This window comes from Quercus robur, chromosome 8, assembly GCF_932294415.1.
Source record: "Quercus robur chromosome 8, dhQueRobu3.1, whole genome shotgun sequence".
Taxonomy (NCBI): domain Eukaryota; kingdom Viridiplantae; phylum Streptophyta; class Magnoliopsida; order Fagales; family Fagaceae; genus Quercus; species Quercus robur.
This window is the reverse complement of record NC_065541.1, coordinates 11,255,696-11,283,602: the sequence shown is the minus strand read 5'-3', so window position 1 is coordinate 11,283,602 and position 27,907 is coordinate 11,255,696. Positions and strand designations below refer to the sequence as shown.

Below are 27,907 nucleotides of genomic sequence, written 5' to 3'. Positions count from 1 at the left end.
ATTAATTATGATTGGTCATGATCAATTTGAAATCGTTGATGTGTTGAAATCCTATTGATTCAAGTTGACATTAAAAGATAGAGAAGTGTTAAGTTCACAACATTTTTACAACAAATTATAAATGGTTAATTGTTATTGGTTCAAATTTGAACCTACCATTGAGATTACTTTTTTACCCCAACAATAACAATCAGTAACAACTTGCCACTTAGAATTTGTTGTGAAAATATTGTAGACATAGTATTTCTCTAAAAGATAAGGATGTACACTATTGATTATTTTCATGGTCAAAAATTAATGGATTCCTTCATTTTTGTTGAAATTGATTGATAATTAATTTGAGGAAATTAGGATCTATTAATAACTGATTGGACATTAATTGGGTCAAAAAATGGAAGAAATCAAGGTAATTAAGTTTGATTGGAGCAAAAAAAGGAAGGACCCAATGACTCTGAATTTTGAACTTTCTCTCTCTATTTTCCCTCCAACCTTACCAACCCCCGAATTGAATGCCCCTTTCCTCTAGAATACTATTTTCGTCGCTATAGAAAAGGGTAGAATGTTTATTCCAAAGCACCTCAGTCTCCTAGAACTCTAGAGGAAGTAACAAGAAGAGCTTCTTTGGTGCTTCGATCCTCTTGGTCTCGAATTACTAGAAGGGTAAACATCGATCCTCTTGGTCTTGGATTTACAGCCTGGTACTTGTTACCTCACTCCTGAAAGGTTTTAAAAGAGTACCCCTATTCTCTTTTAGGGGTTAAGAGGAAGCAACAAAGAGAGGCACCATTGTGGTTTGTACTCCTAGTTAAGCCACATTGAGACAAAAACTAGTCCTCTTGGTCTTTGGTTATTTGTTGTCTCACTCCTCGACATCCTCTAGGAGTAATCTCCTCCCTCCCTTGGACTATTATGCATGCAGGTATGATTCCATAACCCTTTTCTTTTATAATGTGCTAAAAATTTAGATTAAACATACTTTTGTTTTGAATGTTGTTTGAATGTCTATGCTTAGGTTCAGGGCCGGCCCTTCCACTAGGCCAATTAGGCAATTGTTTAAGGCCCCCAAGTGGAAGGGGGGCCCCAAAATTTTACAAAATAAAGGGCTGAAGGCGCGCACACACACACACACACACACACAAAACAAAAAACAAAAAAGGTTTCAGATGAATCTAAAAAAAAAAAAAATATCCAGCACATCCTTTTGACTAAAAAACAAAATTTTTGTTATATCCAGTTAAACGTTGGTAGCACAAAAAAAAATTTTGGTCTAAACAAATCAATTGTCCAAAAAATAATGTCATTATCCTCTAGACAAACCAAAATTCAACAAAATAAACTACAAATCTGGTCTAAGAACTTAACCACAAAACAATCACAAATCAAAACAAATAAAAAACCTCAAATCCCTAAAATTTTTACCGTTTGTCTTTCTCTTTCTCAGTCTTGATCAGCTTCTTTCTCTCAGCTCTTGCTCTCCACATCTCTCATTCTTTCTCTCCACTGTTGCTAGCTACCTTGCTCAAGCTTCCTCCAATGATGATTTGAAAACTCTGAACTGACTAAGGAGTGAGGACTACCAACTGCCTTTTATTTATTTATTTTTTTTTTTTTTTGGCTACTGCGTTTTGATTCTGCAGATGGATGAGTTTTGACTTTTGAGGTATAAGGCTTGGCTTTCTCTACTTTTTATTTGTTAAGACTGTGTCCTTTTATATTGAGTTATGGTTGGACGTTTGGACCTTCTAGGTTTTTTTTTTTTTTTTTTTTTGGTTATAAGTGTAATAGGATTTGTTTTGTGTTTTTTGAGGGTGGGTCTTATTAATAAGACTTGTGTGGCCATCTTGGCATCTTCTTGGCTAGACTGGGCTTGTACTTTTGTTATGGCCATACTTAAATTTTTTTTTTCTTTAATTTTAATCTTGTGTTTATATATATATATATATATATATATTAATTATTGGTAATATAATGAATGAATCTTTATTTATGCAGGTTGAGATTGTTAAAAACTTGTCATTGTTTAGTGAAACTACAACAATACTTTTTATATAAATTAGGTTCTATTTCTCATTTGCTCTACACTTGAAAGTTATTTTTTATTTTAGTCTTTATAAATATATTATTTGATTAGAAATGTCTACTAGAAAATATGTATATATGAAAAACTAAAAAAAAAATAAAAAAAATAAGAAAAACTAATTGAGTCTCAAAAAGGATCAATGGATAAATTTATTATTAGTAATAAACAAAATATAACACAAAATTTAGATAAAAATATCACAAATGAGCAAGAAATTCACCAAAAATAGATTTCAAATGAAATATATTATAATATAAAAATATTAATTTAATTAATACATAAGTATAAAAAAAAAATGCCCCATTTTAGTTCTCGCATTAGACTCCAAAATGTCTAGTGCTGACCTTGCTTAGGTTTTTCACATATTTATGTTTGAAAGTATGCTAGATCTTAGGATGCTATTCAATTTAATAGTAAACATGTTTTAGTTTTATCACATAGCAGACACATAATCACCATGCTTTAGTGTCAACCCATTCAAATGTGATAATATGATTAAATTGTGGTTTTTCACCATGCACACACAATCACTCATTTCAATCTTGAATAACCTACTCTTGAATGTCCATAACATGTTTGATTGGATGATAATATTATTATCGTTGGTCACCATTGTCTAGAAGACCAATTTCATAGGACAAGGTAGATGCCTAACCTTTTCCCACTTTGTAACATAGTCTCCAAATCTAGATCAAAGGTTAGTAGATCAATGTTACGTTTATCCATGTAATTTTCATTTTTAGATTTTAATTAAGACCAAAGCCATATACTTTTTTTTAATATTTTATCTGAAACCAAAACAATATAATGTTCTAGTTATTATTAATTCTTGTGTTCTCTCTTTATATAATTTACTTTCAATGAAATGGTTATAAATTTTTTTTTTTTTTTTTTTTTAAATGTGGAAAGGCCAAGTATCATATTTAAATCCTATATTATATTATATATTTAGATAGAAGAAAAAAATTGCGGTCTTCGTTAAAATAAAATGGAAGTCTTTCGTTTTTGGCACTGGCATATTAGTATCCCACCTACCCCACCATCGAATTCTGTTCTCTATTCTAACTTTTATATTTTTTTTAAGTTTTAACTCTCTCTCTCTCTTATGCAATATGTGATGTGGTGACATTGACCCAATAAAAAAATCGTCCTGTCCCAACGTTTTTTTCCCGGCGTTTTTAAAAACCGCCGTAATAGATAAGCCTATACCAGCGCTTTTTGTCGGCGCTTTACAAAGCGCTGCCATAGGAGGCCTATAGCGGCGTTTTTCAAAAACGCTGGTATAGGAAGCCCAAAAGCGCTGGGATAGGGTTACTGATTTCCATTATGGAGAATGAGAATGAGCTATCCTAGCGCTTTTAAAAGCGTTGGGACAGCTCATTCTCCATACGGAAATGGAGAGACCTGTCCCAGCGCTTAAAAGCGTTGGGATAGGTCATTCTCCATACGGAAATGTAGAGACCTATCCCAGCGCTTTTGAAAGCGTTGGAATAGGGTCCACCTATTCCAGCGCTTCTAAAAGCGCTGGGATAGGTCTCTCCAAAACGCTGGGATAGCTCCCTCATACCACTTAAAAATTTTCAAACTTCCCACTTATTTTTTTCATCTTCCCACAACTTTGGCCTCTCGTTTTTGGTCTCCCTCTTCTTTGCTTCAGATGTTTTCCTCTCACCCACATTTTCTCTCCCTCTCCCTCTCCCTCTTCCTTAACCCATTTCCCCTCCTCCTCTCTTCTTCTTTACTCAAAACCCACCATTTTTTTTCCAAAATTTCAAACACAAAAATATTACCCAAAACCACAAACCCTACCCAAAGCAAGGTAAGTCTCTCTAGCTCTCATTTCTATTTTGTAGCAATATTTGTATATATATTTTTTGTTAAATTTCTGGTTTTTTATTTTTGATTTTGGTTGAAGTTTGTTTTGGGTTATGTGTATATTTTTGTGTAACTGTTGGTTGATTGTATGGGTTTTAGTTTTAGTTTTGGTTTTGGTTAAAGTTTAGTTCATTTTGTGGCTTTTTATTTTTGATTTTGGTTAAAGTTTGCTTTATTTTGGAGGAATTGTAGGTGGCAGTAGTGCTAACAAAAATTTTCTCTAATACATCAGAAATCGTTAATCTGCCTCTGTACAAAGCAAGGTAAGTCTCTCTAGCTCTCATTTCTATTTTGTAGCAATATTTGTATATATATTTGTTGTTAAATTTCTGGTTTTTTATTTTTGATTTTGGTTGAAGTTTGGTTTGGGTTATGTGTATATTTTTGTGTAACTGTTGGTTGATTGTATGGGTTTTAGTTTTGGTTTTGGTTAAAGTTTAGTTCATTTTGTGGCTTTTTATTTTTGATTTTGGTTAAAGTTTGCTTTATTTTGGAGGAACTGTAGGTGGCAGTAGTGCTAACAAAAATTTTCTCTAAGGTTTACATTAGAAATCGTTAATCTGCCTCTGTACAAAGCAAGGTAAGTCTCTCTAGCCCTCATTTCTATTTTGTAGCAATATTTGTATATATATTTGTTGTTAAATTTCTGGTTTTTTATTTTTGATTTTGGTTGAAGTTTGGTTTGGATTATGTGTATATTTTTGTGTAACTGTTGGTTGATTGTATGGGTTTTAGTTTTGGTTTTGGTTAAAGTTTAGTTCATTTTGTGGCTTTTTATTTTTTATTTTGGTTAAAGTTTGCTCTATTTTGGAGGAACTGTAGGTGGCAGTAGTGCTAACAAAAATTTTCTCTAAGGTATACATCAAAAATCGTTAATCTGCCTCTGTGCATTTTTTTTTTTTTAATTTCGATTCTCTGATATAAGGAAATTGGTACAACTTAAAATATTTCATCTATCTGATTATTACACTTAAAATCATTATCCTGTTGCTTGAAATCGTGTAGTTGGTAGTCATTTTCCCTTGCAAATATTGTCTTGATGGTGGCTTTGGTTGCTTGGCTCTACCTTTTCTATCCTAGTGTAGATCTATTTGAGCCTTGTTTAGGGGCATTATGAGGCAATATGACAGCTGCAAATGCACTGGTGGAAACATATTATCTCTATTTAACTTATTATCCTCATTGTTTGTTAACCATCCTTTGTGTGATTATTGTTATTAATCATCGAAAAACATATTTAATCTGGACTGGTTTATACTATGTTATAAGACTGCCATGTTAATCATTAGGAGATAGATTGTTGCATAATTTTCTACAAATAATTTTAATTTTGAGATTGCTTTATAGTGAAACACAAGGCATGCTTTTATTTCTTACTTGGCAACTGTAGTTTATATTTGCTATGTTGTATTGTAGGCTATTTCTGTGGCTGAAAGAGTTGCTGATGAGTGTTGTGAACCTTCACCAGGTTCGGATGGTTCTTTGGTTGGTTATCAAGTCCGTCTTGATAGTGCAAGGTGTTTATATGCCTGCTCCACTAATTGTTTTTTAATGGTGCTTATAATATCAGAGGCATCATCTTATATTGCTTTGACTGCATTTTGTTGTTATTTTCTCAGTATTCTATAGTTTGACACAATCCATTTCACTTATCTTAAATCTTTTTCAAAGACATATAGTTTTGGAGTTCATTTGTGATTTCAGATCCTGCCTTATGTGTCTTTCTTTTTAGGTTTCTCTTTTGTTAGTAATCTAATGTTGATGTGTTTACTGGTACAGGTCCGTGCGACCCTATCCCCACATTCAAAAGTTAGCGGTTTGAAGTGCCGGGAAAAAAAAACGCCGGGATAGGAATTTTGACCCTATCCCAGCGCTTTTTAGGGCTATCCCAGCAGTTGTGAAAACGTTGGGATAGCCCCATTTTTTTGTAGTGTGAAGTGTTATCTACCTCAAAGAATGTGTAAGGTTGAATTTATTCAACCATCTAATTGGTTTTATTCCGTGCCAAATTTGCTTGTAATTCAGCATTTAGTAACCCTGTATTTAGGTGGGATTGTTGTAAGGGTAGTGAGTGAGATAGTGTGAAGATTGCTCAAGAGTGTGCAAGAAAACAGAGAGTCGCGGCTGGGACTCGCGACTGGACTCGCGGCTTCAACCCGCCAGAATCTGCACACGTGCCAAGCATGCTGGAAGATGAACAGTCATGCTAGCTGGAGCACTACAGGACAAAACTGGACAACTGGCCATACGGTTAACTCGCGACTGGAACTCGCGACTTAGTCAAGCCGCGAGGTCAAGCCGCGAGGTCAAGCCGCGAGCCACCCCTGTTTTGGAAAAACCTGACGTTTCGCATTCCACTCCTCTTCAGTATAAATACCCTTTTAACCCACGATTGAAAGAGAGCTTCCAGAGAGAATTTTGAGAGAGAAACCCTAAAGAAAAATCAGATTGTTTTACCCACAATCTCTACCTTAGAGTCTCATCAAAATCCCTCACTCTCTTCCTCTCCATTGTCAAATCCTTGAGAGGCCATTATACCAAACCTGGTTCTCACCATTATCATCTCTGTGAGACAGACGTTTGGAGTTCTGGGAAGCAGTTAGGAAGGAGCCAATCTTTATTGGTTGATGCTACGGTGAAGTAGCGGAATCCGGAAAGCTAGAAAAGAAAAAGGTTCGGCGCAACCTCGTTGGAGCAAGAAGCTTGGAGGGCTTAGGTGCATTGGGTAGATTAGGCTTGGAGGGTCTATTGCTGTCCTTGTATCCCAACTGTATTTTCTAGTGGATTGATTACCGCTTGGAGGGCGGCGGAGAGGTTTTTCGCCGAGGTCTTCGGTTTCCTCTTCGATAACATATCTGGTGTTATCTCTGTGTTTGCATCTTCCTTCCTCTCTATCTCTGCCTTTACATTATCTGCTGTGGTTTATTTTGTTATGGCTTAGATAGTTGTTTAACCAATTCCATATTATAGCATATGTTAAGTTTCCACACACTAGTTGTTTGACATATTGCTTGTGTTGGTTAAGTTGATTTTTGGGGGTCTAAACGTTCAAAAGTGTTTTTGTACACGTTTTTGAACTTGCAATTGGTATCAGAGCGGGTACACTTGTTGTGGTTTAAATACCTAAGTGTGATCCTTGACCCCTTGTGTTTATTTGCCATGGATTGTGCTTTGTATGACTCTTTGCATGATTTGGTTGGTAATGAATGTAACATGCCACGTGTTTGTGAAATTGCCTCTATGAGTGTTAATCCTCATAAGTGTGATGACATGTTATTTGAATCTATGGGTGGTGTTGACAAACTCTTAAAGAAAAATGCTAAGAAGTTTCAAAAGAATTTGAGCAAGTTATTTTGTGAAAAGGATGATTTGATTGCTAAGCTCAATGAATCCAACAAATTGGTTGAGAAATATAAAAAACTTGCTGAAATTTCTCTTGAAAAGCTGAAAGAGTTTGAATGTTTGAATATGGACTTGGATGCTAAACTTGTTTTGTCTAACAAACTTGTTGATGATCTTAAATGTGAAAATGAATCTCTTAAGATGCATGCCAAGTGTTTGATTGCTGAACCTATTGTTAAAAAGGATGAAAATATTTGTTGCAATCATGTTGTGGTACCCGATTTTGTGCCTAGTGTGTGTTCTACCTTAAAGGACAAATCGGTGTACATTCCTCCACATAAAAGAAATCAAAAGGTGGAGAGAAAGGTTGTTAAGTCAAAGCTTCTGTTTAGGTCTCAACCTAAGGTTTTGGATGGATCTAAGTTTGTTCCAACTTGCCACCATTGTGGTGTGATTGGTCATATAAGACCTCAATGTCATAAGTTGAAGAGGGAACAAAACCATGTTGCTAGATCCATTCCCAAAAAGTCTAGTGGACCTAAACACATTGTTTGTCACCATTGTGGTGCCTTTGGTCATCTAAGACCTCATTGCTCTAAGTTTCAAGCTCTTAAGAGAATCAAAAGAAAAGAGAAACTTGAGCTTTTTGGAAGTTGTGCTAAAAAGAGTAAACTGGATTTGAGTGAAAATAGCATGTTGTTAAAGAAAATGTTTAATGCTCTTAACTCCTTGGCTATGTGCATCTCCGGTTCTCATTCTTCCAACTCTCGTCTCGCTTCTCTTGAGACACTCATTCCAAACAATCGTTCCGTTTGGATGAGGAAGGGTTCCTATGGTTGAGCTTTTGCTCTTTTGGTCCTTGATCTAATTCTTTCGATCTTTGTAGGACCCTTCATGCATTAAATGTCATATCATCATGCATTTTGTGCATCTTGCATTTATTTGTATGCATTGTTTTGTTTTTGATCTTACTTTTATATTTCAGTTTTGTGTGAGTAAAAAATCCAAAACCACATAAAAAGTGAAAAATTCAAAAAGTTTGATCGTATATGTTTGAGTACATATCACATGTGAGTTTGGCCTTGTACCTTTGTACAAATGGCTTTGTGCATTTACGAGCTTAGCTTGTTAGTTTTTGCACTTATATCTTTGTGGGAAAAATCTTGACATCTTTGTGTGATTGTTGTAAATCGATCTTCAAGCTTGTCATGAATGATTTGTCAATAGTCATGTTGGTTTTGATACTTGCGTAGACTTGTGCTTATATCTCTTCCCACTCTTTTATTTTTTTTGCTTAAAGAGCTCAATAAATGTAAATCTCAAAATGAAAAGAGATAATGAGCTGCAAAAGCCGTCGCACATACTAGTATTCGACTAGGAAAAAGGGAAAGCGACTTAAATGAAATTGTATGATGCCCAAAAAGCCAAAGGCTTGTTCATCAAATTGAAATATCACAAATTTCAGGCATCGATCTCAAAATGAGATGTTTTGATTCAAAATGATCAAATGTTATGAATTGTAAAGAAGCCAAATGAAAAGCTTCATCATATGTAATCATTTTCTTGTGGGAGGTCATATATGTTCATTTCTATAATTGAGATAGACCACTTGACTTAGCACTAGTTGTGTATGACTTGATTGAATTGATCATTGAATCTTCACTCTAGACTAAGGACTATTCCACATTTGATACACACACACAACACACATGCCTAATGTTCTATGAATGTCTCATTCATTTGTTAGATTGTACTTGTCTAAATGTGATGTGTGTGTGCTCAATCATATATGATTCAATCCAAAAAGATTTTTGATCATTTTATATGTTTTTGGACGTGATTTTTATCACTTTTTGTGTTTATGTTTAGTGCTTACTTTGTTTTTCAATGTTTAAACATGTTCTGAATTGAAAAACAGGTGTCAGAGTTTTTCGCGGCTCAGCTGGCGACTCGCCAGTCGCGAAACCCCAGTCGCGAGCTCATCCAGAAGCTTTTGGCGACTCACTCGCGGCTTGCTCGCGGCTCACTCGCGACTCGCGAAGATTTTCGCGGCTGAAACTCGCGGCTCGCGGCTGAAACTCGCGGCTCGCAGCTTGCTCGCGACTGAATCTCACGACTCGCCCAGTCGCGAAACGCCCAGAAACAGTTTTTTAAAGGGCTTTTTGTGGGAAACTTGTTTTAAACCTCTCCCATCCTCTCTAAAACCCCTCTTTCAATATTTTTACATCAAAATCCAACCAATTTGAATGGTTTTTCATTCCATTAACATTTCTAAGGTAATTATAAATTCTTTTCATTATTTTTGATCCTTGGATTATGTTTTGGAGAGTTTTGTGCTCTTGGTTGGGATTTTTATCATAGGGGTTGGGAAAAACTTGATTTTTGTCAAATTTCTTTATGGGATTGGTTTCTTTTGTTGATATGCATTGGATGTTGGCCCCTTGTGGCAATTAGAACATGTATTAAGGGTGAATTTCATAATGTTCATGCATTGTTTCACATTATTGTTCATAGTGTGCATGTTAGGTGTTTGATAAAATGTCTCTTAGGCATTTTCTCGCTTGTTTGGACTCCGATGAGTACCAAACTTTGGGGTTTCTCATGTTTCCTCATTAGGAACATGTTTGGTTCATTGGTTGTGTATTTAACACACATTGCCCCACATGTGCATTTTTCATGCATTGGTCATGCATTGCACTTAGCCACCTCTTGCACACACCTTTGCTACCCTTGTCATGCATTGGTCTTGACCTTGCTGTTTCATCCTAGCATGTCATGCTTACCTTATGCTTTGTAGCATGTTATTTTGTCTTAGGTTTGAGCTTCATTTTCTCATTCATCTTGCACCCCTCATGCATCATTAGCATTGTTCATACCTTCATCTCTTGCCCTCGTTTCTTCTTGATCCTTTGTCTATTCCTGACAAAAAGGGGGAGAGTATACTCTAGAGAATGTTTCGGAGTATTTTGTCATTTCTATATGACTCTTGTGCACATCCTTAGGGGGAGAAATTCTATTTCTCACATGCACATTTGTAGGGGGAGAGATATTCCATAGGGGAGATGCATATACCAAGGGGGAGAAGACATTGTGTTAACTAGAAAACTTTGTTATGTTTGTTTTCTTGTTGGCTTTATGGTGCTTTGAGTTATGCTTTGTTGTTCTCATTGCATCATGTTTGTGCTTTGGACATGCATACTTCCTTATGCTATTGTGCTTCATTGAATGCATGTTCGGATGATCAATTGCTTTGCTATGTGTTCATTGTAGTCATTTCTATATTACTGTTTTGGTGTTTGATCAAGTTGCTCATATGTTTTACATCATGTTTACTTGATCGCAATTTGCTTGTTACATTATACTTGTCCTTTTATTACTTGCTTTACCTTGAGGGTCTAATGTGTTTTGTGCAAGTGTTTCAGGTTACAAGTATATATGTTCCAAGTGCATCACAGCTTCTCATCACCTTGAAGGGGAGAAACTTTATGCACTTTTAGTTTATATTGTTTAAGTTTTTATTCAATATAATGTGGTTTGTACCCATATGCTTTTGTAAGCTTTTAGGGTTTATGTTATTATGCATAGTTTGTAGGCCTTGTGGTATGTACCATGCTTAAGTGCAGCCTTTATGCTATGTGAAATCAGTATTTTAAATCTAAATGTTCTGCATTGTGGTTTATGTACTGTCACTCTTGTGCCCTTGTAGGATTGTTCCTAGATGCATATGCCTTGTGTGCTATGCATTGGTTGAGTGTTGTACATACAAGTGTCTTGCCTTGTGCTTGTTAACTTGTATGTCCTTGTGTTCATTCCAAGTATGAATGAACACTGTGATCACTACTTTGTGGTGTTCACTTGGTTGATCAAGCCATGGTTTGTTCATTAACTCCATCTTATGCTTGATCTCTCTTTGCCTGTTTCATATGCATTTATAATTTTCTGCTTACAATGATCATGGTGTATTGTTGTGTTTCAGGAGTTTATGTTCATATGATTCAAGTGCTTCACAGCTTCTAGAATTAGGTGTGAGTGAGTTTTGATCAACTGTTCCCAACTCACATGTTAAGTCTAGAGTCTGTTTTAGGGTTTTGTCACGGAATAGCCAAAGGGGGAGATTGTAAGGTTGAATTTATTCAACCATCTAATTGGCTTTATTCCGTGCCAAATTTGCTTGTAATTCAGCATTTAGTAACCCTGTATTTAGGTGGGATTGTTGTAAGGGTAGTGAGTGAGATAGTGTGAAGATTGCTCAAGAGTGTGCAAGAAAACAGAGAGTCGCGGCTGGGACTCGCGACTCTCTGTTTTCTAATCCTTATCTTTGTACACGTTGTGATGGTTGAATGTGATGGTGAAGATTACATTCTAATCCTTATCTCTCTTTTTTGTAAACACTAATTTTGAAGCACGAGCAAGGCACGTGTTAGCCAATAAAAAGATTACAATTAAGGTTAGAAATAGAATTTATTTATAATTATTTAAGTATTGGATTGCTTAGAAATCATACCATTAAATGTTTCAAAATATTTAGATATATTATCAAATCTATGGTTACTTTCAACATAGACACCAGTACTTCAGCCATGTCCCCATCACTTTTCTCCCAAATGCTATGTTTATATTTTACTGTGAAAGATCACATACATAAATAAATAAATAAATAAATAAAAAGAAGAAGAAGTGTTATTTGTTATATTAAGTAAATAATATAATTTTTTATGCTATATTTATGTCAAAATCTAAATACGAGAATTTTTTTTGATAAATTAACTATAATAATAACATTAGATTATATTAGACTTTATAAAAAAAGAGCTTCAATATCACAAGAGTAGCTTATAAAGATGAGTATATATTGAGTACAAAAGGAGGTCTAAAATAACAAATTTATCCATATCTACACATTTGATCCACAAAAGGGAAGACAAATTGATACATAATTGAGTAACAATTATGTCTCTATCTGTCTTCCATTATCTTCAAATTTTCATTTTTTCTGAACTCTAGTGAAGTTCTAAAACACATACATATTAATTTACTTGTCACAGTAGCTTGCATTCATTCACTTTCATTTGGCAAATCAAAGATGGAAAAAATATTAAATCGATTGTATGTTTCTCCATGAACTTCATATATAGCTTGCAAATTTGAAATGAATAACGAACTCTTGGTCTGAAGAAAGCCTTGCAATGTTTTCTAAATTTTGTATTCCATCATACCATTAGAGCAAGAATGTGAGAATTTCATATATTTTCAAACATAATCAAAACAAGAGATTTATGAACTATTAAACTATATCTTTATAAGTTTAACAAACAAATAAATGGAATTTTAGAAGTGTGCTTGTATTATACCTTAGTGGTTACTAGTGTAGAGAGGAAAAATTTTCGACCTATCATAAGCTGACACATCATATTACCAAGTCCACAAAGTACGGCCAATTACAAACTACAAAGCACCACATACTACAACTAGGTTTTGTTATCACTATCCAGAAACCAACAGAAATTTTCCAATTGTCAATGAAATAAAAGCATGCAAAAAAAACCAATCACACATTGACGCATGTAAGTAGTGACACAAGTAGTCTAGTGCATGTAAGCAACGACGTAAGCAGTCCAACCGGGTGCTGACATGTGTCACCTTAAAAATCAAGACATTTTGGCCAATCAAAAGATGCCACATGTCTTAGAGAAGAAGTCTTAAAGCTCCTCCAATCAGATTGTGACACATGTCACCAATTAAACTCTTCCACGTGTCACTCACCCATCCCCAAACTCCTATAAATAGAAGCCTTCCTAAAGCATTTCTACACACCAAGACATCCAGAGCACAAGCAGCATCAAAGAAGATTCAGAAGCACTCAAAAGTATAGAAGCTCTACAGATATCGAGCTTCAAAGCCTTTAAGAATTTCAAGAACTTCAACCCAAAATCGAAAAACATTCGAAGCAAAACCGTCCAAACTGTTAGTTTTTAGACCCCTTAACACAATATGTTTAACCTAATATTAAGCCAAGTTGATTAACAAGTTTGTTAATTAGATCTAGGTTTAACCAATATGTGTAAAACAGATATAATGCGGAAAATAAAGAACACACAAATCTAATGACCAAGGAAAACCTAACGAGTAAAAAACCTAGGGAGGATTTAACCTAGCTATCCTCAAGGTAAAAATAGATCCACTATGAAATAATTGGAGTTTGTACAATAAGACTTAGACTACTAAAATCATATTGCTACCTCATGTAGAAAACTTACTACCACGACCACATGACAACTTCGAGTCCATGGACTACTTCTTTCTTTGATCTACAACAACCACAAGTTCTCCTACTTGTGACTTTAAGACACCTCTCAAAGGTTTCAGATCTTTTGAAAGTTCTTTATGCAGCAACTAAAGCAATCATCAAGTTCTTGACATGAATCTTGATCTTGATAACTCTATGTGTGTGTATGAAAGTAAACACCACTCAGATCTCACAAAAGATTCAACACACAACTCAATAAAGACTTCTAAAACATAGCTAGGGTTTCCCTTACGGGAGGGTAAACAATACCCTCCCCCTTCTAGAGCGAGGGTTGTTGCCGCTCTAGTTCACCACCGGTCTAGGCAAAAGGGATCCTTTTATACTTGGAATGAAACACTTAACCCTACACGTCATATGGGCTTGGGCTAGTTTGAGAATTCTGTAGAAAATTACTAATGCACGACTTTCAATTGATTGAGTCTAACTTTCGATCGATCGAGCCTTGCAAATTTTGAATAGTAATTCTTGCAATCACTCGATTCCAAGTTTACATCAATCCAAACTTTGAGCAAGCCTAAACCTAGACTAAATGTTTTGATCATGGCTTGCCAACATATACAAATTGAAGTTCTAATACATTAGTTCCTAAAGTCTTAGAACTTAACACAAACTACTTGCCTAGATCTTAAAGTTTGCTGGAATTAAGCTCAAAAGCCTCCAGAAACTACAACAAACATCAAATCCATAACGCTCTACGAATTTAAACCCCAAAAGCCTTGAAGAACTTCCACCACAAACCTCCAAAGACGAAGAACATGTGAAGAACATGAAGAACAAAGAATTTCTAACAAGCTTATAGCCAGAGATTCGTTGTAATTCTGTTTCAAGGGTCTTCGATCCATCCTTCAGCCAAATTGAAGGATATTTAGTGTTCAAGTCCAAATCACATTACCACAATTCCAATCAACAAGTATTTAAAGGAGATTGAATCAGAGGATCACTCTCTTGTAATTTTAGAGAATTGTACCACATATTCATCAATACAAATTTGCATTTGTGAAACTATTTTGCTTGTTTGATTTATTTCGAACTCGAAATTTAGTCATCCACAAATAGCATCAAAGTTTTTGATGTCAATTCAAGAAATTTTCTGCATTGTTTTCAAATATGATAACTAGCAATGATCCAGTTCATCACATAAATCAACTTCAATTCGACACCTAAAAAGAAAAATGTAATAAATAAGCATTCCAATAGTAAGAGTTATTTATGGAATTATTGACCAAAAGAAAGGTTATATCTTTGATAGTGTACATGCCTAGGTTCAGCGACAGCCTCTTCCTTGCAAAATAGGCATTGAAATGACTCATTATATTCAACACCGATACCTTTGTTACAGTTGTTGCAGGCCATATACCACAATTTTTTATCCAACTTTTTGACATAGATCGATGCTTTGACCCAAAAATTTACCTATTGTATTCATTGTATGTAATTTTTGCCTCTCTAGGTAAAGTTGCGATAACACCAATATCTGTCAAATTTTCCATTGGTGTCATCATTGAGGTACTGGATGAAGATGCGGGATCAAGTTTTTTGGCAATGATATCCTCAAGCAACTTTTCATTCCTAGCAGTCCTATGGAGATGGAAAAAACAAATTAGAGAATGATAAATATACACACAAAAAATAAGAAATGACTAACAATCTTTGTGGGGATTTAGAAATATGCAAAAAAAAAAAAAATGCCTATGATTATAAGTAGTCCTATGTGCAGCAACCAAAGATTGTATCATTCCATTCAATTAAAATCTTTTTTTTTTTTAAATTACATACAACCACCAAAGAATGTGTCATTTTATTCTAGTAAAGGGATTCATTGGATTAAAATCACATGTGTAATCAAAATATAACATACAACTAAAGCAATGATATTAATCATGAACATTAATCATGAAAATATGCGAAGCAATTGATTAGAATCAGATGTTTGTTATAATTCAAGTAAAAAGGTAAAATAAGCTACGAAATATCTTAAAAATTTATAATCTTAGGGAAGAATTTCATAATAGATTTAAAATTTACCATTCTTCCAATGCAGTTGCTTTAGAATGATTTGGATTTATGACGAAGGAGCTGACACTACAAAAAAAAGGTTCTATGGCCACGTTTTTAAAACGCGGCTATAATAATAGGTTTACGATTGATAACCTCCGAAATAGTTGCTAATTCATTCGCAATGAACTGGTCCCACATTGTTAAACCAACAGGATTAAGGCTGAAACATATAAATCCAATTATAGTAATCAGTATTTGTGTAGTACTTAGATCATATTTCATTATAATGAATTAAGTTTAATAATTATGCTTTAAAAATATCTTTGTTGCTGTTATTTTTCTTGGCTATTTATATAAACTAGTCGCTAACCCGTGCGATGCACGGGAAAACTATTGTATATAAAGATGTAAACTATTCTTTTTTTCTTCCTCTTTGATTGTACATTAAGATTCCAGTCTTATAGTTCCTATCCTTGATATGAAATATTAATCTTGATATGAAACATTAATTTACATAATGAAGAATAGAAATCAATCTTAAGTTTAAAATAAAATGAAGAATTAAATCTTTAGCATCCTCGACTATCCATAAAATGTATAAAACACACATTTAAAGAACTACTTAATCAATATTTCAAATAAATTGAAAAATTGAAAGACAACTTTAAAGTGTTTTTTTGCTAAAACTAAACTTACAAAGAATCAATTATTTTAAATATCATATATTGCATTAGGTTTCAATAAGTATAAGGTTATTCTCAAAAATTTAAGTATAAGGCTGAAAGAGTGAAATTTGTGAATTAAATTAATTGGCGGTGTGTCAAGTTTCTTTTGTGAGTGCTACTACTCTTCCTACAATTCGACACTTTATGAATTTATTTTCTCAATTTTTCCTAACTATTATTGAATCCAAACAATTTTAGTTTTTTAACATAGCCAACCAAGACCCCACATATGAATCTAGATTCCTAAGCAAATGAATTAAGAATCCTAAGCAAATCTAAATATCACCCAAAAGAATGTGTTAATTCCCAAAAAGATGCCAACACCAGCAAAAAAAGGACAGAAACTTCAATTCGAAAAGGAACTTTAATTGGAAGAAATTTGTAATGAGATGGGAGGAAAATATCGAAAAATAAATAAAAGTCATATGCTAACCTCCATGACCATCATAAACACCAAAGAAAGAGGTGGAACTGTCCAAATTTGGATAAGCTGCATGCTACAAAAGAAAAGAAAACACGGCAAGATAGCATAATCTACAGAAAATCATTGAGATTATGAGTCCACTCAATAGACCCATTGAAAAGGCAACCCAAAGAAGTCATCGAAAAATACAAAACAAATTTTGGTAGGCAATGTTTATGAAACAAAAGCAAAACAAACAAAATATAAAAATTTTCAAACTCAAGCACTAAGCAATTGATCACATTTATTTAGAACACCCAAAGTCCTTTTCACATAATCATAGAAATCAGTATCTTTGTGAAGAAAGGCCAACCCCATCACCATGGATCTAAAAAACATTGATTAAAAAAAGAAAATTATAGAGACATTGAAACCTGGTGATTAAAAAAAGAAAATTACATGGAGAAAAAGCCAACCTTTTCTTTTGTTGTTTTCCGATCGAATTCACAGATGTGTCACTCACTTTCATTTGTCTTTCTTAAGGTAGTCGTTCCCTGTTAAACCACAGATTGGTTAGTGGTGCTTATTATAGTGCTGTTTAATGTAATCTACTGATATCCTTGTGTGTTGGTGGCCGGTCAAATGACCAAATTAGGTGTTCCTATCATGGAGTATTGCAAAGATGGTTAATTTATTCTTATTTATTGTGGTTAATTGGGCATTGTAGGGACATTGTTGCTTTCTCCATTGCCTTACTCCTTACGTTCAGGTTTAGGTTTAGGTTTTAAGAGATTTATATATTACTACTTAGTGGCTAAATTTCCTTTGGGCCTACGTAATGTCAAAAAACTAATAAATTATATAAAATCAGAATTATTTATTTATTTAAATAATGCTGATGTGGAAAATTGTGGAGAGGTCAGAGGCTTCGGTTTTATATATATATATAGACTAATTAGATTGAAGCAAATAAAATGTATAAGCCAAAGGCTTTGTAGTTGAATTGACACCTCCACATGCACAAAGTGCTTGGGGGTCTAGGGGGGAAAAGGTTCGAGCTGCAGGATTAGCAACATGTTGTAATTATTCCTAAAAAAAATGTATAATGAAAATAATCACATAAAAAAACATAAAGATATTAATTAATAGATCATACAGTTGATCAATGAGAATAAATTCTTGAATCATTGAAGGTCCATTTTTCGCTTGAAACTAACGTGGCGGTTGGACAGCTATCGCAAGAGCAATGACATCTAACATATTAAACACAAAAGTTTTGTGAATAAATATTATGTTAAAGGGAGGTTTTGAATTTAAACTTTACAAATCTTACCAATAGGGTCATCATGGTCAATGTATTTGTGGAATTCATCAAAAGGAACAAAACTATACTCTGTTGTATGAAATGAAATCGCATCCTCTGATACATCCTCAATAACAGTTCTTGTATTGATTATCCACTGATAGTTATGGTCAACAAGACAAAGTTTTGTAGGATTTGTTTTGACAAGAGCATTGGTGATAAAATACATCTTTGCTTGGATCAATGTATACTCATGCAGTTGAATATCACGACCAAACAGTACAGCTTGCACTCGGTTGCCCTGTAATTTTTTTTTTTTTTAGTTAGTCATTGCTTTTGTTTCTTTTTTTTTTTTTTTTTTTAACTTTTACTTAAGAATATATATGGGCTAAATACAGTTATGGCTCTTGATAGGGAGGGGAAAAACTGGTTATTCAAGTGAAAAAAAAAACTGTTATCCCTTCCACCATTCATTCTTTACTCTTTGAGTCGAAGATATAGAGACAATCAAATAGAGAAGAGAGATTAGATGAGGTTCATGAGAGAGAAAGAGTGATCTATGATTTGTGTTGTTTGGTTTTGAGATGAGTTGATCTATGTTATTATTTGATTTTGGGCTAGGTTAATCTATGCATTTTTAAGATTGAAGTCAAGGTATGCAAAAATAATTTTAAGGAAAAATTAAATTAGTAAAAAAAAATTATATATTTAAAATTTTAGGCAAATTATAACTTACCCACCTGTGATTTGACCGAAATTTAAGTTGTCTTCTTGTGGTTTGAAATTTGACACTTTATCCACCTCAGGTTAATTAGCTCAATTAGACTTTTGTAACCTACCTTTGATAAAAATAAATAAATAAATAAAAAGCTAAATATGTAATTTTGTTCCACTTTTATGTCTCTCTCCTCCAAAAACACAAAAAACATAAAAATACAAGATCAAATAAGATAAAAAAGAATCCAATGAAACACTTGCATCATGAGATTTCAAACTACAGGTAGACAACTTAAATTTCGGTCAAACCTTAAGTAAGTAAAGTGTCAAATTTCAAATTACATGTAGGCAACTTAAATTTTAGTCAAACCGCAGTTGGGTAAGTTATAATTTGCCCTAAAATTCTTCTTTTTTTCAAGTCAAGGGTTTCATTTGAACATTTGAACCCCCTGAAGTACATGTGAAGTAGCTCCTATCAACAACAGCTTGCCACAGAACTTTTATTATAAAATTATTATAAAAATGTTATGATCTAATATTACTCTTATTTTTGTTGAATCTAAATTCCTGTTATATATATATATATATATATTTGTATTTTACTGGTTATGTTGGGTGCAAGTTTAGAACAATATGGCTACAAGCTTCAAGAATAGTACAGAAGTTTGCTTCACTTCTCTTTAATTGACACTTGTCCATGAGGTGTCTACTTGCAATTGCATGCCTGCAAGGTGCTGTTATATATATATATATATATATATATATATATACATATTTGTATTTTACTGGTTATGTTGGGTGCAAGTTTAGAACAAAATGGCTACAAGCTTCAAGAATAGTACAAAAGTTTGCTTCATTTCTCTTTAATTGACACTTGTCCATGAGACTTGCAATTGCATGCTTGCTTGGTGCTAGATTCTTCTTTTGTTGACAGTTAGATTTCAGTCGCTTCTTTCTTTGAGATATAGGGAGCCTCTCGTCAATTACAAACTACATTTTAATAGGTTATTCAAATCAATTAAAATATTCACGGATCTTTTCATAAAGCTCACTCACCGACTATAACAGTATCATCCTACAACTTCACTTTCCAATGCTTATAAATACTATGGCCTTGAAGAAGTTCAACATCATACCCAAGAAGTTCGCAGAGAACAAATCCCATCATACTATTCAAAACTTAGAGTCATTCTTGAACTAGGAAAAACATGTCTATCCCAGTCTGAGGGGCTCCATCCCAAATTGCCAAATCAAAGGTTATTCGCCGGACAGTAAATTTCCATCCAGACATTTGGGGTGACCGTTTCATCAAAAACATTTTCAAGGACAAGGTAACATGTTTATTTGCCATGCTAGTTTGCAAAGATTATGTAGTAAAATTATTTATAATATTTGTAGTATTTTTTTTATTACAATATGATTATTAATTTGCTCATGCAATATTTCATGGTGTAGGATATTCATTTTCGTAAAGTACGTGAAGTTGAAGAGTTGAAAGAAAAGGTAAGACGGGAGCTCTTAGCCTCTGTTGTGTAGGGAATTTAACCAAAATCCCAACCTGTGAGAAACAAAACAAATAGAGAAAACACACATCAAAGAAAATAATCACACGCACAAGAAAATATTTACGTGGTTCAGCAATTTGCCTACGTCCACGGAGTTGCAGGGATTTCACTATTATCAGGGAAAAATACAATAGTGCACAAGAACACTCTCAAGAAACCCAAATCTCAATTACACCCTAGCACTCTCTCACAGAAAAAATAAGAATAGAAGCTAACTGCCTCTCTTTTTTCTATTTCCTCTCATGCGGCTACTTACTAGGTTAATTAGAATTTATCTCTAATCTCACACGGCTGCACTTGAAAAATAATATATATATATATATATATATATATATATATATATATTAAGGTCAAAGCCGGCTGGAGTAAAATTTCCTATTACAAATAGGATTTGGTCAATAGTGACCGATGTGGGCTTGTGGCAATTCAAGCCACACACGGCCCACTTCAACAAATCTCCACCTTGGCTTGAATTGATCAAGCTACACAAGCAAACTCCTCCATTAGCTCCACCTTAGCCCTTAAGGGCTCACAAGCTGCAAACATCAGCCACAATCCTCCATAACACAATCCCTCATCCCTGCAACTCATCCTCCTGTCCTCAAGCTAGAAAACCAATTGAAGCTGCACACAGCTTCAACTTCTCAATAGTGACACCCTTAGTCAACATGTCTGCCGGGTTCTTAGATCCACAAATCTTCTCAAGCATTACCAGCTTATCTTCAACAAGGTAACGGATAAAGTGGTATTTTGTCTGTATGTGCTTCGACTTTGAATGAAAAGCCGAATTTTTGGCAAGAAAGATTGCACTCTGACTGTCACTATGTAGAATGCCCATCTCCTGCTTCTTACCCAATTCATCTAAGAAACCATGTAGCCAAATCATCTCCTTTCCAGCTTCAGTTGCTGCAACATACTCAGCTTCTGTACTAGACAAAGTAACAATCTTCTGTAGATTTGAAGCCCATGATATAGCTGTACCACCCAAAGTAAAAACAAACCCAGTAGTACTCTTTCTACTATCAATATCACCAGCAAAATCAGCATCTACAAAACCCTGCAGTTTCAAACTTGCACCTGTGAAACAAAGACATGTATCTGATGAACCCTTCAGATATCTCAGAATCCACTTGACTGCCTCCCAATGCTGCTTTCCAGGCCTACTCATGAATCTGCTCACAACTCCCACTGCATGTGCAATGTCTGGCCTTGTACACACCATAACATACATCAAGCTGCCAATAGCTGAGGCATAGGGCACCTTGCTCATATGGTCCCTTTCTACTTCTATCTTCGGTGATTGTTCTTTGCTTAGTTTGAAATGACTACCCAAGGGTGTGCTCACTGGTTTAGCTTCATTCATGTTAAACCTGCTGAGAACTTTCTTCACATACTCTGATTGTGAAAGCTTCAATATACCATTAGCCTTGTCTCTAATGATTCTCATACCAAGGATTTGCTTTGCAGCTCCCAAATCCTTCATTGCAAACTGTTTGGACAATTGCTTCTTCAGATTATTAATCTCCTCAATGCTAGACCCTGCAATAAGCATATCATCCACATACAACAGTAATATGATGTAAGAATTGTCAAAAAACTTAACATAGCAACAGTGATCAGCTTCACATCTCTTGAACCCAATTCTGTGCATAAAACTGTCAAATTTCTTGTACCACTGTCTAGGAGCTTGTTTTAGGCCATACAATCTCTTTCTCAGTTTGCATACTAAATTCTCTTGTCCTTGAGCAATGAACCCTTCTGGCTGAATCATGTAAAGATCTTCCTCCAAGTCACCATGAAGGAATGCTGTCTTCACATCTAACTGCTCAAGATGTAAGTTTTCTGCAGCCACCATTCCCAGTACCAGTCTGATTGTTGACATCTTCACAACTGGAGAAAATATCTCTGTGTAGTCAATGCCTTCCTTCTGCTGGAACCCTTTAACAACTAATCTGGCCTTGTAACGTTTGCTACCATCATGCTCATTCTTTATTCTGTACCCACTTGTTGTGCAAAGCCTTCTTTCCTACTAGCAATTCAGTCAGTTCCCATGTCTGATTCCCCAACAAGGAATCCATCTCATCCTTCATGGCTAACTCCCACTTGCTTGAATTCTCATCTTGCAAGACTTCATTATAACACTCTGGCTCACCACCATCAGTCAACAGGAGATAATTTAGAGTGGGTGAATAACGCTGTGGAGGTCTAATGTTTCTGGAAGATCTGCGGACTTCAGCTACAGGTGTACTCAGATCTACTTGTGAATTTACATTCTCTTTATCTTCTTCACCCCTTTTCTGGACAGTACCTTCAGTCAATTCATCTAAGTTGACAAACTCAAATTTCTTTTGATCTATCTCTGTAATATCTGACACTACAGTTGACCTGTCCTTGTACATAACCTGTTCATTAAATATCACATTTCTACTTCTGATTATTTTCCTGTTTTGTTCATCCCAAAACCTATAGCCAAATTTCTCATCACCATAGCCAATGAAAAAACATATTTTAGACTTTGCATCAAGTTTACTACAAGCATCAGAATCAATATGAACATAGGAAACACAACCAAAAACTTTTAAGTGTGAAAACTTTACCTCTTTACTGCTCCAAACCTTCTCAGTAAGTTTGAATTCCATGGGAACTGAAGGTCCTCGGTTTATCAAGTAAGCTGCAGTGCTAACAGCATTAGCCCAAAAAGTTTTTGGTAGTCCAACATGCAACCTCATACTCCTAGCACGCTCATTGAGAGTTCTGTTCATGCGCTCAGCCACACCATTCTGCTATGGTGTCCCAGGAATGGTCTTCTCCATCCTAATTCCCTGTGCAGCACAATACTCACTGAACCCTCCATCTATGTACTCTCCTCCATTATCTGACCTCAAACATTTTACTTTCAAACCTGTTTCTGTCTCAACCATGGCCTTCCACTTCTTAAAGATTTCAAATACATCAGATTTATTTTTCAGAAAATAAACCCATACCTTTCTGCTTGAGTCATCAATAAAAGTGATGTAGTACCTTGAACCTCCAAGGGATGCAACTGGAGAAGACCCCACAAATCAGTGTGTACTAACTCCAATTTTCCAGCCTTCGGTGTCTTGCCAGTTTTCAAGAAGCTCACCTTTTTCTGCTTTCCTAAGATGCAACTTTCACACATGTCAAAATTAATGAACTTCAATTCTGGTAGTTTTCCTTTTGACAGCAGCATCTTCATCCCTTTCTCACTCATATGACCAAGTCTGCGGTGCCATAGGCTTGTATTAATACTTACATCAACAACTGCAATTGTGTCTCTTGGACTTGAGGTCATGTACAGAGTACCAGTCTTCTTTCCACGAGCCAATACCCTAACTCCCTTTGTAACCTTCCAAGTACCACCAACAAATAGTATTGCATGTCCTTCATCATCAGGTTGTCCAACAGAAATCAGATTCCTCCTCAGGTCAGGAATATGTCTAATCTTCTCCAGTAACCAAACAGACCCATTGGGCAACAATATTCGAACATCTCCCATACCCACAACATCCAAGGCTGAACCATCAGCCAAATACACCTTACCAAAATCACCTGCAACATAATTCTGTATGATTTCTCGGTGTGGAGTGGTATGAAACGAAGCTCTTGAATCCAAAACCCAATCATCAAGTGGACTGTCTACTGCAAGAAGTAATGCATCCTGTACCTCTTCTGTTACAGCATTAGCATAATCATCTTCATTCTTCTTCTTAAGACTTTTGCATTGATTCCTAAAGTGACCTGTTTTCCCACAATTCCAGCATTGTACTTGTTGGCCTGATCTAGATTTACTTCTGTTCCGATTAGAATTTCTGGATTTTGATCTGCCCCGATTTGAATTTCTGTTATTACCTCTGCCTCTTGTCTCAAGGTTTAGGGCAGAACCAGATCCTGAGGATTCACCTGCATCTCTTCTGCGAATCTCCTCAGCCAGAATTAAATCTCGTATATCATTGTACTTGAGTTTTTCCTTTCCTGTAGAATTGCTTACTGCCATCCTCATTGCCTCCCAACTGTTTGGCAAAGAAGCCAAAACGATCAGTGCACGGATCTCATCATCAAAGTCAATTTCTACAGACGACAATTGATTTGTGATAGTGTTAAATTCATTCAGATGTTGTGCTACTGATGCATTCTCTGCCATCTTCAGATTGAACAGTTTCTTCATCAAGTGCACTTTATTGTTTGCTGACGGCTTTTCATACATACCAGACAAAGCCTTCATCAGATCTGCTGTGGTCTTCTCCTTTACAACATTGTGTGCAACAGACCTAGACAGAGTTAACCTGATAACTCCTAGTACCTGTCTGTCAAGAAGAGCCCATTCATCAGCCTTCATAGCCTCAGGTTTTGTCCCCAAAAGAGGCAGATGCAATTTCCTCCCATAGAGATAATCTTCAATCTGCATCCTCCAATACACGAAGTCTGTGCCATCAAACTTTTCTATTCCAGACGCCTTTCCTGCTTCCTCTGCCATTGCTCCCACTCAAACCTAACCCTAGGCTCTGATACCAGTTGTAGGGAATTTAACCAAAATCCCAACCTGTGAGAAACAAAACAAATAGAGAAAACACACGTCAAAGAAAATAATCACACGCACAAGACAATATTTACATGGTTCGGCAATTTGCCTACGTCCACGGAGTTGCAGGGATTTCACTGTTATCAGGGAAAAATACAATAGTGCACAAGAACACTCTCAAGAAACCCAAATCCCAATTACACCCTAGCACTCTCTCACAGAAAAAATAAGAATAGAAGCTGACTGCCTCTCTTTTCTCTATTTCCTCTCATGCGGCTTCTTACTAGGTTAATTAGAATTTATCTCTAATCTCACACGGCTGCACTTGAAAAATAATATATATATATATATATATATATATATTAAGGTCAAAGCCGGCTGGAGTAAAATTTCCTATTACAAATAGGATTTGGTCAATAGTGACCGACGTGGGCTTGTGGCAATTCAAGCCACACACGGCCCACTTCAACATGCTGGTCATCTTTCACAACTACTGGGCTTAATTGATGCACTGCAACGCCTAGGGGTGGCTTACAACTTTGAAAGAGAAATTGAAGAAGCTCTAGAACATATATATGCTACTTATAATGACAATAATGATGTTGATGATGATCTCTACAATGTTTCCCTTCGTTTTCGACTACTACGTCAACAAGGATTTAAGATTTCATGTGGTAAGACCTGAGTGTGATTTTCTTCAAATATGTCCCACATTTCTTTGGGGATGTGCTTGTTGGTACCCGGTACTCATATATATATATATATATACACACACACAAAATAATAGCAAATTTATTCATTAAATAAGTTTGGTGTTTATGAAACAGATGTGTTCAATAAGTTCAAAGACAAAGATGGTCAATTTAAGGAAAGCATGACCAGCAATGTTGAAGGCATGCTAGCCTTTTATGAAGCCACACATTTGAGGGTGCATGGAGAAGACATTCTTGATGAGGCCCTTGAGTTCACTACCACTCACCTTAATTCCACTACATACCCTACAAACAATACATTGGCAGCACAAATAACTCGTGCCCTAAAGCAGCCCTTGCACAAGGGCATACCACAACTAGAGGCTCGAAAATACATTGCAGTCTATGAACAGGATGATTCACATAACAAAGACTTGCTCAAGCTTTCAAAATTAGATTTTAACCTGGTGCTATCATTGCACAAAGAGGAATTGAGTTCTATCACTAGGTACTTAGTTCTAAATCCATACACCAAAATGAAAAAGTACATATATTTTTTAGTTACTTACAAATGGTCAATATTAATTAACCAATTTGAATTTTAGGTGGTGGAAAGATTTAGATTTTGCGAGGAAGCTACCTTTTGCAAGAGACAGAGTTGTCGAGTGCTACTTTGTTATTATGTCGGTCTACTTTGAGCCCCAATACTCACTTGCTAGAAAAATATTAACCAAAGTTCTTACCTTGACATCCGTTATAGATGATATATATGATGCATACGGAACACTTGAAGAACTTGAGCCCTTCACTAAAGCGATTGAGAGGTTTGTCAATAGAATTAACTAGTATATGTTTAGATGTGATATATAACTTTAATTTAGTCTAACTTTAATTGGTACTTGGTACATGATATTTTCAGGTGGGATATTAGCAGCATAGACCAACTTCCAGCTTACATGCAAATTTGCTATCGTGCACTCCTAGGTGTTTTCAAAGTAGCTGATGAAGAGTTGGCCAGGCAAGGAAGATCATACCGTGTTACCTATGTAAAAGATGCAGTATAAGTCAACCAACTCAACTATTCATGCCCTCCAACTTTTTAATGCTCTCCTATGTATAACTTATTTCATGAATGTTTTTAATGTATGTTATCTTAGATGAAACTTTTGGCCCGAGCCTACTTTGATGAAGCCAAATGGTTCTTCCAAAAACACATTCCAACAATGGAGGAGTACATGAATCTCACTCTAAGAACCTCTACTTACCCTATTCTCACAGCAGTGTCTTTCCTTGGCATGGATGACATCGTTACAAAAGAGGCCTTTGATTGGAGCTTTACCAACCCCAAGATTATTATTGCTTCATCATAATTTGTAGGCTGATGGATGACATGAGGACACACAAGGTATGCAACCAAATTTTTTTTTTACCAAATTTCATAAGCTAGTGTGAGAGGTGTATTTCATACATATTACCAAATTTCTACTTACCCTTTTGGAAAACTTTGTATGTAGTTTGAGCAAGAGAGAGGGCATGCTACCACAATAGTCGAATGCTACATGAAGCAGCATGGTGTCTCAGAGCAAGTAGCATATGACGAATTGAACAAGCAAGTTGTTGATGCATGGAAGGACATTAATGAGGAGTGTGTAAGGCCTACTGCTTTTCCCATGCCTCTCCTTATGCGCGTTCTTAATCTTGCACGAGTAATAGATGTCGTTTACAAGGAAAGGGATGACTACACCTTCATTGGAGAAGAGATGAAAGATAATGTTGCATCAGTACTTGATCCAATACCAATATGACTAGGGTGACAAAATATGAATCTTTCAACTAGAAATTTATAAAGAATAAGAGACTTGAGTAGGACTCAAGTCCATCTAAAAAAATAATTGAGTAGGACTCGATTATTTTGGCATTTTTATCAAAGATGAAATGCTTGAGCAATCTCATGTGTGGGTTTCTTTTTTTTTCCTGCAACATGTTTAATTGGCTTTCTTCCTGGAGTTTCTAGATTCTTTAACCAGTCGTTCTTCTCACTTAAAGACTGAAATGTGCTCTGTGTTTTGCTTCCTGCAACATCCTTTACTTTTATTATAGGAGAAAAGATCTGATGCCGATGTGGATTCATGCATGCTTTTTGTAAAGCAAAATGGAACTACAACTATGAGTGCAACCTTCTTTGAATGGTAAGTTAATGAGCTTTTTTTGCTGTACGATAAATGTATTAGGTGTCCTTTGAAGATCAGCCAACTCCATGCAATTAGGAGCTCTTCTCTTTGATTCTCTAAAAAAAAAAAAAAAAGAGTAACTCTTCTATTTAGTTTCAACATGTAATTTATATTTAGACCACAAAGAGC

The 27,907-nt window shown here is 35.2% G+C and overlaps 1 pseudogene; it reads left to right on the top strand.

The window, feature by feature from the left end:
• Window positions 1–391: 391 nt before the first annotated feature.
• LOC126695853 ((-)-germacrene D synthase-like) lies at window positions 392–27,427 on the top strand (annotated as a pseudogene).
• The last annotated feature ends 480 nt before the right edge of the window (window positions 27,428–27,907 follow it).